Source organism: Scaptodrosophila lebanonensis, unplaced genomic scaffold, assembly GCF_003285725.1.
Source record: "Scaptodrosophila lebanonensis strain 11010-0011.00,11010-0021.00 unplaced genomic scaffold, SlebRS2 tig00000098-arrow-pilon, whole genome shotgun sequence".
Classification (NCBI taxonomy): Eukaryota; Metazoa; Arthropoda; class Insecta; order Diptera; family Drosophilidae; genus Scaptodrosophila; species Scaptodrosophila lebanonensis.
In genome coordinates, this window is record NW_022060568.1 from 2,952,187 (window position 1) to 2,966,719 (window position 14,533).

The following is a 14,533-nucleotide window of genomic DNA, read 5'->3' on the forward strand; positions in this document are numbered from 1 at the left end:
GGGAGAATGTTGGCAGCTAGGGAATATTTCCATACGCCCAATTCTGTTTTTACACGGTAAATGGGTAGGTGCAAAAATATACTTGTATATGAAATCTCTCATTTTCAAGCCGTGTTATATCCAAATCGTGTAGATTGGTTCGTGTAAAAAAAGACTTTTATCATATGCAAAATAAATCGTGCTAAATGCAATAAGGCCGTGTAACCATACATATATAAAATTGTTCGTTTTCAAGCCGTGTTAAATCAAAACCGTGTAAAAACAGAATTTGGTGTATTTCAGTTTAATGTTCTAGCTAATGCTGACTATAAGGAAAACTACTTATTGACATTACGAAATGATTAATATCAATGTGATGGTAAAACTGTTCCTTTTAAATGAAAAGCCAATCGATTCAAGAAAGCAATGTGAAAATGTTAGGATTATTCCTTTTTTCGTTTACAAAAGAATATTAAATTCTAACGCAAGTGCAAGAGAAACACAATGTTTTGTGGTCCGTGTTGATGGTCCTTGCCCGCCAGGATATTTGGCTGCCTGTCTGCTCACAAAAATATCATCCATTGCATTCCTTGTGACAAATACTCCCGCGTGGAAGATATTGCAGAAGACCGCTTTAGCTCAGAATCTGGGCAGTACGAGTATAAAGCCACCCCAGTTCTTTAGACTAAATATCTCTTTGATGTAAAAAATTATTATACTGATGCCATTTGTATGTCGTTTTTCATTCGATGATATTTGAAGGAACCCATTAATAGGCATTTCTAAATGCATATAAGTAGGAATAAAATAGGCCGAAAACATGCTTAATAACTCACTATTATTTATCCGAATGGTATCTGGCAAAATTGGTGTTTAGGAAATCCATTTTCGACATAAATTATTACAATTGTTAAAGTACAAACTTACCTGTTGAGTAATCAGGATCACGATCATGCCTGGAAAATGTGACATCGAGATTCAAATCTGGTTCCTTTCAGTCGCCCCACCATCCATTAGTGTTACCATTATTGGCATTTATGCCACATTTTACTGGTAGTGTTGTACCGATCAGATTTGTTTGTTTAGTTATTTTCTTGCAACCCTTAATGGTAATATTCTTTCTTACTCGTCAGTTGTAACTTCCTTTTTTCAATTTAACAATTGATCTTTTAGTATTTTGGTTAAAAAACTTGATTGATGTCGTCGAATGCAATAGTTTTCAAAGAATTTCGGCCTAAGAGGAGCTCTTCCCTGTCTGCTGTAAGGGGTAAGGGGATTCGATTAGCCGCATCATGTTGATTGATTACTTTTGTTCGAACAAGCTAATATTTGCTCTTATACTTCCCATACTTTAGAGTATTTCGTTTTTGAATACATATTCGAAGCATTTTTGTACAATCGCCAACAAACCATGCCACCTTGAAATCAGTTTTGCAAATTTATTAAATTGTTGCTCGATCTAATTGCTTTCAGGCAGTCAGATTATTTCCGGCTGCAAATGTGTTTATTGGATTTTAAATTATTGTTCGGCATAATTCAATTTGTTCTGCAACAATGTTGCTGTTTGGTTTCAAGGGGAGTGTGCAATTTCAGGGTTCAAATACTGAGGAAATCGTTTTCAAAATTTACGTTTCACATATTACAGAATACTTGTACATTCGACTATTCGACAACATCCCCAAATCAATGGATATGAGAAATGTATTTTTTACTTAAAAACAAACAGAAATATGAATAACTTAATAGAATGGGAATAGCTCAACACGATTTAGATGTGTTGGTCAACTCCATACATATATCTACATTTTTAGACCTAATGATGGGCTGAAGCGAGAGACTAGAGGAAGGCCTTGGGCCAGGCTTTGTCGCAGCCCCTTCTATACCTATATAGTTTATGTTCCGCATAATGCTTGCCGAATATTCGGCATCTGGAATGCGTAACACCCCCGCCCCTCCCTTCCCTCCCCTCTGGCTGCCGCACAATTACCGCCCGCTGCACCCCTGCATCCCAGCACCCCTGCATCCCAGAGCCCCTGCATTAGCACACATCGTATCAAACGCACAGGTACTCGCACATGCACATACACATGCATACTCGTACATACGTATAGTATATGCTTGTATTTATGTGGGAATTTGTCAAAGCCTAAAAATTGAAGTAAACCGAGCGTTATAAATATTCAATGCCTTCGCTAAAGGGCCTTCAACCGTAGCCGCAGAAGTATTGTACATTCACACATTCTTTCATATGCATGTTCTTTTCTGTGACTCTATGAGAGCGTGTGTGTGTGTGTGTGTGTGTGTGTTGGAGCGCGTTCCAAGCGTTACGGAAAGTGTCGCTCTTTGCTCCATCATCGAGCAAGCGGAGCGACATGCCCAGGTTGAGAAAGAGTGGGCAGAGTGGAAGCAGAGGAAACAGAGGGAGCAGAGGGAGCAGGCGAACAGTCGCAGTCGGGCAGACATTGAAGAGCGCATCCTCAGGCGCGCCAGCTAAAAGTTGCTTTGAAGTCGTCTGCTGTCCGGTAGCGGGGGCGAGTACTTGGAAAATGTGACACCCGCTTTCCGCTTCTCGCCACCCGCCACCCGCAACCCCAATTCCCGCCTCCCGCTCCTCACGACTAGCACCCAATTATTTGCGCTTTTACCATGCGCTTTGGCAAGATGCGATTGTTGATTAGGTGAGTGGTGGGGGATTATTACTATGTATGGTACATACACACACACTCAAACACTCACACACACACACACACACACGCACATAGCAGAGGCACACTTTCCCAGCAGTTAAGGTGGGTCGATCCTACAATTAATTATCATGCAATTACTAGATCTATTATTGAACAAAGCCACACATGTCTAACTTGTTCAAATATTTTCCTATTCAATTTCATAAATCGCTAACCTATATCGCTAAATATATATTACCATATCTTTTGTATATTTGAGAATATAGAGAAAGAGATTTTTTTGATTATTCTAATTTGCTAGAAAATTATGACAAAATACCGTCAACTCGTAATTACAAGTGCAAATTCTTGTTCAATTTAAATTTATTTCATTTCCAAAAATCTTGATCATCGTCTACCCCAAATTAAAGAAAAGATTAACAACATTATTCTTGGATTTGATAGACATACCATACATCTTGGTATAGTCTGGAACAACCCACAATGGGTAAACAAATAAGGCAATCACTGGAAAGTATTTGCTATTTTATTCTTAAGAGTTTTTTACATTAATCCCAAATTAATAATCAATACTAGATCTAAAACTTGTTTCTAACAAAGAGGTAATATAATTTGCTTAATCAGAGGAACCGATTCTGCTGATCTTCATAAGAAATTAAGCTCTTTATTTTGTCGATCAGCAGCACCAGCGTTAAAAGCGATTCGACTTTGTTTGTTATTTTGATTAACCTTTGATTTGGGATTAAGTTTCTAAAGAAATTAAAGAATTTAACATTTATTTGGAAAATAGTATTTTTTATTAGTGAGAATGGCATTAAATTCGATTACGTTTTAATGTACGTTATATATAGTACTAAGTATGCTCAATTTGATTTCTCCTTGAAGAACTCTGTAGGTTAGTTTGATTTTATATTGACAGACACACTTTGATTTATTTAATTTACTATACTTTTTATGGTTCCTAGATGAAAATGGTGCGAGCTTTTGTGAGACTAGAATTTGGAAAATCGTTGCAACCTTTTCCTTTCAAAGCGAACTTCAATCCTCCGCTGACTAAGTGTGATCTGAAAATCGCATTCATTATTTATCATGAGGCTTTTGTGAGACTAGAAATTTCAAAATGGTCGTAAGACATTCCTTTTAAATTGGTAGTACAATCGCCGCTGACTTTATCATAAAGATACCACAATTCAGTCCCATACTTTGCATCGTTCCTGGGCTGATATGTGAGCAACCCGCTCTTGTCTAATGTTATTTATGTATTTATATCATCGTTGCTGTTACACGTGTTCTTTTTTCTGCGCTGTCTTCTTCTTCTTCTTACTCTTCTTGAGGCCACCAGGCGACGACAAACGACGAGCGACAAACGACAAACGACAAACGACAATAACAATAATAATAAAAGGAAATTGCAGCGAAGCGAACGCAGAGCACTTGGGTCTTAAAACGCGACTATAAGAACGAGGAACTAGAACGAACGACAAGCAACTCCTTTGGCAATGTTACAACCCCAGTGCGTCCTCCCAGTTGAGTTCCGTGTTCGAATCGCACGGAAATGATCCACGACTCGGCGTCAAAAGGATGAATATGCGAGGCAAACACACACACACACACACACACACACGCACACACACATACACACATTCGCATACAAATGCAAGTGAAACGGTGAGAGTTTGTGAAACGGTTTGTGGGTGGGAAGGGCTAAATGGATACATGTGTTCTCAGGCGTTGCTATACACATATTTGTGGATGCATGTACATGAGTGTGTGTGTGTGTGTGTGTGTGTGTGTGTGTGTCACTGACATTTCGCATGTACGAGCTCATTCATTGTGCGAATGAGCAATGGGTAGAGCAAGCAGATGTGTGAGGACAGACAGGGGGAGGGGGAGGAGCTGTGAGACCGCCACAACTTTTACATTCTCATTCAGGCACACTTTGCGACTGCCTTGGTGCTTGGCCCACTCGTCAATGAATAACAAATGAGTCTCGGCAGTTGCAACAGCAACGACAGCGGCAGCGGCAGCGAGCGATGCTTTATCATCATGTAAACAAATAAAAGCATCGCCACAACAACAACAAAGACTCTGCCTCTGTCTCTGCATCTGCCCCAATCCCAATCCCAGAGCTCTGGGCTGCTTGAATGTCCACTTCAGAATGTTGTCATTGTGTTGCCATTCGAAGCGTTAATGAGGTGCGCGCTGCCACTGTTGCTGTCTCTGCTGCTGCTGCTGATACTGCTACTGTTTCAAGTGGGTGAGATGGCGCACCTACAGCTACAACAACACCTCCCCTTTCCGCCCCGCCCACCCACGTTTAAGCCGAAGGAGCACAAACAACAGTTAATGCGATTGTCGCAGCATCCTCAAGCAAACACGATCGCATTGCAAGACCCTCACAAATTTCTGGGATTTGGCCAAAATTCAACACCGAGTACTATATGTACATACATACGAGTACATATACATACCTATATGCTTCTATTTAACAACTTAAGACTTCAAGATATTGTCTAAAAATCTGATCTGATACTGATACTGATCTTTTACTGACTTTATAGCTTTTTTTTTATTTATTATTATTTATAAATGAAATCACTAGTCGCAAAAACACACAATTTTCTTTGAAAAACAATTAAATAACATTTAAAACTATTTGATTAAACAACTTTACCTATTTTATAAAGTTTAGAATTTAATTTAATGGATTATTTTATACTTCAAACATTTTAAATTGTTAGTTACTTATTTTTTTACGAACAAATTTAATTAAATTGCGATGCTGTACTAATTTTTTTTAAATCTAGAAGTAGTTGATTCCATAGGTGAATAGCATGAATAAAGAATTGCCCTTCAGATCAGCTCAGGTTCGGCACTAAAACGTAGTTTTTTATATAAATAGCACAGTTCTCTTGTACGGACAGCTTTAGAAATACAGATTTAAAAATTGTATAAATATTTCTACACTTTATCTAGATGCGAATTAAAAGGCCATCAATAAATAAATAATACTGATGATGTTTTCGTTGCCGAAACAATGATGTCTGAGAAGCCAAAGAACCAATTTCTGGAAATTACAAGTGCATACATATGTATACACATACGATAAGTGCTATAGCCTCGATAATCCGGACAATTAGTGTTCAGTCAATGTGCGAAATGCCGCACATTTTTAAAATGTCCCCAACACTTGAATTGTGTGACTCTTCGTATTTAAAATATGTGTATTAAGCAGATATAGATTCAGTTTACAACACCTTTAAATATTAATGAGCAAAATCAAATTGCCCGAAAGAAATACAATGTAAAGTAATAAGTGCATACATATATGTTTGTTTACAATACTGTACCCTTTATTTCAAATAAAAGACATTAGACGGAGCTATCGCCTTGTTACAGACCAAAGAATATGACGAAACGATTCGCCATAGTCATGTCCATGTGTCCGTGTGAAAGTATTTCTTTTCTTATCAATAGCAAATAGCACAGGTTTATTGCAAACAATATGATTTACATACAATTTATTAGCACTTATTATTACAATTAACAATCAACAATATTTAGGCATTTTAGGTAAGGGCCAAAGGAACACAGGCCTTAATATTGCTATTCACATTAGTTATAGTGGGGTTTATAATATGAAGTTTAAAGAAAATCGTGTTCACATATAGAATTAATTTTAGCTGTCCCCCATGTTTTCTGCAATTATTGAATATTTTGATATCGAAATACGACTTGAAACACTCTTGCGATGGCATTAAACCATCAATCTACATATATAAGTATTAAACTCTGTTATTTTACGAAGTATATCAAAGTATTGCTTATCAAAAAACGTATAGTATCAAGCTTTTCAACAACTTTGACGCATCAATGATGTGATGCAGATGTAAGCATCTAGGGAGGCTGGGGAGCATCTTGAATGTGGGACCGACAGTGGAAATCTGTGCTTTGTAAAATGGGAAGACCCGTCTCATTGGGTGTTTTCGAACCATATCTAGCAGATTTTTATTCTCTGGCTACAATTTATTATTAGAATTTAGAGTTAAGTGTGCAATACTTCTATTAAATATTTTGAAAAACATAAAAATGGCGATATCGAACAGGTGATACGAGTGCCTTTTTCAAGGCCAAGCTTGCCCCACTCGCTGAACGACACTCTAAGCCCCTGCCCCGCCGTGACGACTGAATGACAACTGTGGCAGCTGGTTCCCATTTGCATTTGCATTTCAATTTCATTGTATTTGTATGTAATTGCAACAGAAGGTCGCACTCAAAGCGCTTTGCTGATAAATCTCGTACGAGGCGTTCTCGCAGGGATTAATTGACATACACCTCGTTTAGCACCAACCACCACCGCTACCACCACCTTCACCACCTTCACCACCACTTAGCCACGACTAACAACAACAGCAACCACCGTGTATTGCGCACTTTGAAATGAATGCGACATATAGCGGTAATTACTGGCGGGATCGGCGAGAGAATGCGCCTGCGATGATAATACAACGACCTGAGCACTTAATCAATTAGCAAAGATCCTTTGAAGTAGCAACTCGTACTGATTTCTTCAGCAAGTTGCAAGTTCTTTCAGCCAGTCGCTGCAGCAACATGGTCGATAGGCTTGTACATACTTGTAGAAGTTAGTTTTCGGTCTCGAACCGAGCTCGAGACTGCATCGTTATATCTGTGGGATGATGGTTTGATGGCTTGATGATGGTCTATGGGATGTGTGGGGTTAAAAGGCATCATGCTATCTGCTTTGGGCGGCACGAAACGGAATGGAATATACAAATGAAGTACGATTTAATAATGAAAATAAACAAACAAATAAACAAACAAATAAGTCTGGCTATACAGAAGATGAGAACGGAGATGGAGATGGGAGTGGGAATGGAAGTCGGAAGCAATGGCAAGGGACGTCGGCGGCTGACAAAGTAAACGATGAGGAATAAATAGGCAAAGACAACACGCCCATAAAACAACAACAAATACGGCAGCGACAACAAAAACAACAAAAAGAAGACAGAAGCACAACACAACGCAAACAAAATAAAATAACGGAATAAAACAATCAGGAAATTGTCCTTTGATCTTTTTCGCCATGATGCCCAACCACCCTGTCCGCCACCGAGCCACCGCGCCACACCAACCGCGCCATCAACCATGTCAGCGTAATTTTCTACTCGTTGTTGCTGCTTTTGATGCCATAACCGAAATTAACAAGTTAAACAAATAAAATCACATCAAATTCGTCTATGTAATTTGCGATTTACTCTGAAAGATAAACACGCGTATAATCAATATGCCAAACAAAGGTAAGGGCACACCCCCATCCCATCCCATCCCATCCCATTCCGGACCCCAGCCCGCACTCCACAATCCCATACTCCCGCAAACAAATAAACAAACACACACACACACACACGCACACACTGTAGAGAGAACATCTCTGGCGTATTCATTTAAATGCGTCTCCCCCCTGCCATTAACTCGCTCTCAGAGTTGCAATAACATCAAAAAAATAAATAATTATGTGCTATATGTTTGTATGTATATATTATACATGTATGTGTGTGTGTACAAATAGAAGTACATGCGTATATTTATGTATATATATGCATATTTAGTTTATGTCCGCGCCAATTTAATCCTCCCATAATCCTCCCTATTCAACTACTATATACTATATACGCAACTAATCGCACATGCCATCATGTCCCATTACTGATGCAACTACGAACACGAGATGGCCACCGATTCGACTCCGAAATTGGACATCTTACCAAGCAGTGTCGAAATTTTTTTTTTAAAAAAGATGAACAATAAGTCAACTAAAGCATTCCAAGCCACATAGGAAAGATAAAAATCGTTCTAATTCGTTTCTACACCAAAAATATGATGACAAAGCCAGTTAAAGTGCCAATTTTCGACCGAAATTGTAATAATAATTTTGCTCCATGCGGGTTCAATACGATCTCTTCGACAATACTTTAATAAGTAGTTAAGTATGTATTTATTTGTCTTATATATTGGGAAAGAAATGGCATACGAAATTGTACACCGACTAGGCTTAAGTTTGTCGCAAGTTGTACTTGACATTCCTCAGTTATTTTCCTACATGTGCGTCATTCTTAAATGTGATAGGAATTCCCCAGTCTAGGGCTACGTCTCATAAATATAAACTGTTTGCTTTTGATAAACATATAGTATGTATGTACATGAACCACTATTTCTAAGCTGAACGATTCAGAGCTATTTGTTAAAGAGCTTAATGAGCTTAATCATTAAGAAACGTAAAAAGTTAGTCTTTATCTAGTTCATACCCTTTGAACCCTCGGTCAAAGCGTACTTAAGGTATATGTGACTTTGCTATGGATATTTGTGATAGCATTTAAGTTTACAACATCTTAAGGTTACAACATCTTAAATATTTTTTTTATATTACTTACCTTCCAGCCCATTCCCAATTCATTTTTAAGTGATGAGTACGAGGTTTTATTAGATATTAGACATATGTACGTGTTAACAGACACACTATGCTATTCTTCGGTTTATAATACCCCCTATCCAAAGGGTAAAAAGAGTGTGTTCGACTTCTGAACATTATGTAACAGCCAGAGGGAAGCAGACTCCATAAAGAAGACGAAGTAGGCATGTCCGTCCGGCTGGATGTACGCCTGCATTTTGAAAACGACTGACCAAACTTGCTATGTAGACTTTCCTAGCTCCAAAGGCAATACCCTTTTCCCCGCTACTGAATTAAAATAATCAGTTGATTTTAAATAAAGTTATTAGCGAAATAATTTTACTCCAATACTTCGCCCCAAACTGCTTGCTCTTCTTTGGAGAGAGCCCGTTTTGGGTGAACAGGGTATTTTACTGTCGGCCTTGCTCGACTGTCATTGCTTGTTTTTATTTGAGTAGTATCTGTGGAGTATTCTAAATTGAAGTAATTAATGACAATATTTTTCAATGCCGCCCATCTTTTCGTTTTAACGAAGAACGATGAGCCTACCGCTATTGTTTTGAAATCGACATCATTTGATTTATGACTGAAGTGAAGTGAAGTTTTTTAATTCAAAATCCAATAGCACCCATCCAGCTGAAGCTAGGCTGTTGTATTTTGACTCATTCGGACTATTCGGGTGTTTAATTTTATGGCGCATTATTTGAAATGCGCGCTGGACCGGTGTCTGACGAAGTGCACTCAAAATATATCCACTGATGGGGAATTCTAGCAAACTGGATGTATCATTTTAATGGCCAAGTAATACGCGCCGAAAATCCTCAAAGATCTGAGACGTCACATATGGGATGGCCGGCCACAAGACTTAATCCGTGGGCATTAAGTCGTAAAATGTGAGGGGCCAGTCGACAAGTACGTTTGACCGATAATGTGCATCATAAAAATCTGAACGACAAATTCAAACAGAATGGAAGACAACATTTTATTATGAGTTTTCACGATTAGGAATATTTGCTTTGCCATTAATCTTTGCATTTCTATTTTAAATATTTTCGACTTTTGGAATGTATTTTCGGCGTCTTCCTTATTTATTCTTGTTGTTTTAAGTGCGGAATAAGCAAATCGACATACACATGCATATATGTACTATACTATAAGTAGTAGATGTATGTATGTACATATCTACATATTTAAATAAATTGGTCGAGACATGTCAAATACTGTGTAAATAATATTTAATTTTAAATTGAAAATGAGACAAAAATGAACATGAATTCGTTGGTATGTATTTGTCGTTGCCATCGTTGCCGCGGCGATGGGGTTGCTGCTGATGTTGGGTTCCAGAGCACGAACCGTGCAGCACGCACACAATACTACAAATACAATATTTTCCACATTCTCCACATTCATTTTCATTAGAGGAAAAATTCCTGACCAACTGCCTATGCGATATTGCCTTCATTCCATCTACAGAAGGTGGATTTTGGCCAACAGGAGAATCAGGTCTTTTGGAAAAGTGAAAGGCCGGCAGATCGCCCAAATGCAGTTGTTTGCGAGGCGGGCGTCCACAACGCCACTATTCCGTTGGTGCATAATTAAATCTGTTCATGGGGCAGAAATAATATGGCCCTGTCGCACCTAACGACATGCAGATGCAGGCACAAGCAGGCCAAGATGAGAGCCTCTTCACTGTTGGGTTGGGCATGCTCCGTGATGATGTTAACTTAGCGAGCAATTATGGAAGACATTGGCAGCTGTGGCAAGTTGTGGGACAGTTCCGTATCATCATTAATCGGCCTGATCGGAATAATTGTTTTCTTAAGTCATGATCTCTCAGAATTCTAGAAAGCTCTCTCCCTCAAATAGGTGTTTTGTTTTAGATAACTGACTGACCAAAAGCCGATGTGCCCCGGTTCCCAAAATCCATTCTTAAAGGTTCGAAAAAGTGAATTCAATTCATTGAAATATATTATTTTGAGCTCGAGGTTTCTCACGGATTAATGATTAATTAAGTTGATTGGTGAGCTTATTCGCGCTGTAATAAATTAAAGTTGAAAAAAGATAGCCCAAGACTATTATAAAATGATGAGCAAACAAAAACATGAGCTCTGTCTTTAAAAATATCAACCAGTTTTAAATGGAAACAGAAATATGTTCTAAAAATATTCTATATACTTACATAAGTTCACTCGAAATTTAGTTCATTTATGTGTAACGTTAAAAAAAATACGAGGAACATTTTACTATATTTTCATGTAATTCAAATATAATTCTTCAGAATTACTGCCTTGGCTTACTTTCGATTGCAACCAATCGGACATGGCTTAGCCATGATTAAGAATAAATGACAGGTGTAGTTCATATTTGAAAAGTTCCACAGACTACTATGCATGTATATATTTAAAGACGTTTCTTAAAACATGTCTGTGCTATTCATTCATCTGGCAGGATCATTTATTTAAAATTAAAAACATAAACGAAACGTGATATACGATTATATGTATACTTTGTACCTGATTACAAGTTGCGCCCATTTAACGAATTCAGCTTTAAATCATTGTTCAAATGAGTTATTGCCTCTACTAATTGCTGCTTTAATAAATTTAAATATACATGATTAAAATAGCATAAAATTCTTTAAATCAAACGCAAATGTTAATATGAGTGTGTGTCAGTGTGCGCATTTGTCTATCCAATGACAGAAATCGAATTAATAAAATATTTAAAAATGTTAATATTTTCCCATTCAGTTTGCAATTCATTATGTATGTACACATGCGTGTGTGCACATATTTATTTAACACAAATGCATGAGTGGCGAACAGACGGACTGCTGCAGAGCTCGATATTGGTAAAATGTAACAATTTAAGAGCAATTTTTGACATTGACATAAAGTGAGAAGAAATATCTGGGAGGTTTTTTTTTTAAAGGAATTTTGTCGGCATTGTTGTTGCTTGCTTTGTGTCTAATTGATGCTCTGGCTGAGCTTACAAGCTTACAAGCTTGCCTATGTAATCGCATTCGTTTTGCGCATTATGCGCTATTCAAAACACGTCTATGTATGTACATATACGTGTGTATGTACATATGTATGTGCATGTCTATATCGACCGAATGTAAGACAAAGGGCATTTTTGATATATGTATATGCATGTACATATGTATCTACAAATGTTTTTTTTTACCTTGATAATCATTGTCGCCTTCGTTGATTGCGTGGGTGGCACCTTGTAAAACCAACTTGGGCCTACTGTACATTGGGCATACAGTACAGGCATACATACATACCATTAAAACATACATAAGTACATATGTATGTATGTATGTATGTACATATGTACTTGTAACTGCATATGCATACATATTGGGCATGTACTATATACTATACTACACATGCATACATCATATATGTACGTATATATACATACTTGTATGTATGTACATGTATGTATATGAATAAGGTTCTTGGCCGTGGCATGGAGATAGAGAGACGACATGTGAGCAGTCTATGTGCGTAGGTATGTGTGTGTGTGTGTGTGTGCTCTCTTATATACATACGTTCCGGTTTGCTGCCCGTCCGCCAACCGAAACACAACACGGCAAAACGAGCCCTAACAATGGCCGGCATGGCGCGTTCCCAGCGCAAATAATTGACGAGACAATTGGCTGAGACAAACGAGGCATTCACCACCGTCGTCGTCTACGTTTCTACTGTTGCTGTTGTTGTTATTATTCTTGTTGTAGCATCATCGCAGCAGCAGCAGCAGCAGCACCAGAACGATAAGGGGAGGAGCTTCATATTATACAATGCCCCTTTGTTCGTAGTCGTCGTTGTTTTTGTTGCTGTTGTTTTTGCTGCGCTGACGTAGCTGTTGCTGTTGCCGTTGCCGTTGCTTTCGCCATCTATCGATTTTTGGACGAGCAGAAAAGGTTTTTGTTTTTGCTTTTGTTGCCGTTTTATATACATACATACATACATACAAATGCGCCCCAACATTACATACACACACAGAGGCATGCCCATGGAGAGAGAGAGACAATAACTCGTGCAACAATATGCCTCGTACGAACGTGCATATGTATGGATGTACGTTTGCAAGGTTGAGTGTGTATTGGATACCGAAACAATAGAAAGAAAGAGCCAGCCAACCAACGAGTGAACGAGTGAGCGGCACAGTAGAACAATTGAACGCACGCCCACATCACAACGAACACCGCTGCCGTCGTCGTCGCCGTCGCTGCTGCTGATTGCGATTCCTAGACCTCCTCGATGGGTGCGTTTGGACAGACAGCCAGACACACAGACTGACGTCGTAATGTGAAGAGAGCGCAACGCCGAGCAGTGGAGTGAAGTGGTGAGAGGAGGCGAAGCGAGGCGAGACGCAATCAAGCGGCGAGTGCGCTTCGAGAGCAAAGATATGGGAACGAGAATGCTGCGCGCTCTCTTTCGGCAATGCGCAATGTTCGAAATATTAGATTTTCAGTTTGCTCTTCAGTTGGCGGCACAAGTTGTTAACGGTGGCAGAGACTTGGATGCTGCTTAGCCTTCGGTCGCGTAGTCAGTACTGCGCGACGCTTTGATGCGAACAGTGAGTACAAAAGTTTAGTGCTCACTGTGAAATGCGTATGGGGAGCAGTGGGGCGACAACATCAACAACAACAACAGCAGTAACAGCAATAAAGATACAAACTCTTTGCCGGACAGACGACGACGGCGACGACGACGCAGACAAACGGGGACGTACCTTCAAAGCTGCTGACCCCCCGTTCGCCCGCTTCTTGGCAACTTGGCCATTTCCTTTGACTCTAGGACCTGGGTAGTGCTGTAAACGACGTTGAGGAGTTGGGAAACAAACGCAACAAACGCAAGACAAAAGGCGCCAAGCAGCGCACGCGACGGCAACAAGAACAACAACAAAGACGCCTCTCCAGCCAATCGCGGGCAGAGCTGCTCAGTGACTCGCGAAGGCGACAACACAATTGACAGTTTCGGTTTCTGTATTTCGGTCTCGGTTTCGGTTTTTGGCTTCGGACTTCACTCCGGTATCTGGGCGCTGGCGCACTCACAGTTTCTGGGATTCCGCAGTTTCGCATTTTCGTTGTGATGGCGCGACTGCTGACAATGCTGGAGGTGAGCGCGTGGTGAACTAATTGCCTTACCAAATGGAAGACGGTCCAATTAGCCAACTCTTCAAGTTGCCCAAAAGTGCTACTAATCCAGTGGATATGCCTATATACGAGTTTATGTGTACACACTACTCATACACATATGTATCAGTCACAGTGAATTCAAAAAGTTGCGAATAAAATTCAAACTCGAGAAATTGACCCATCCATAAAGAACCGAGAAAATCGGACATGTTTTTGTGCCAAATTCGTGAACACCAAGGCAGAGAC

The 14,533-nt window shown here is 39.3% G+C and overlaps 1 protein-coding gene across 1 annotated transcript in view; it reads left to right on the forward strand.

Moving 5' to 3' along the window:
* LOC115627978 (transcription factor SOX-6) overlaps positions 1-14,533 on the forward strand; it is a 71,116-nt gene that overhangs the window by 51,644 nt on the left and 4,939 nt on the right. The window lies entirely within an intron of this gene.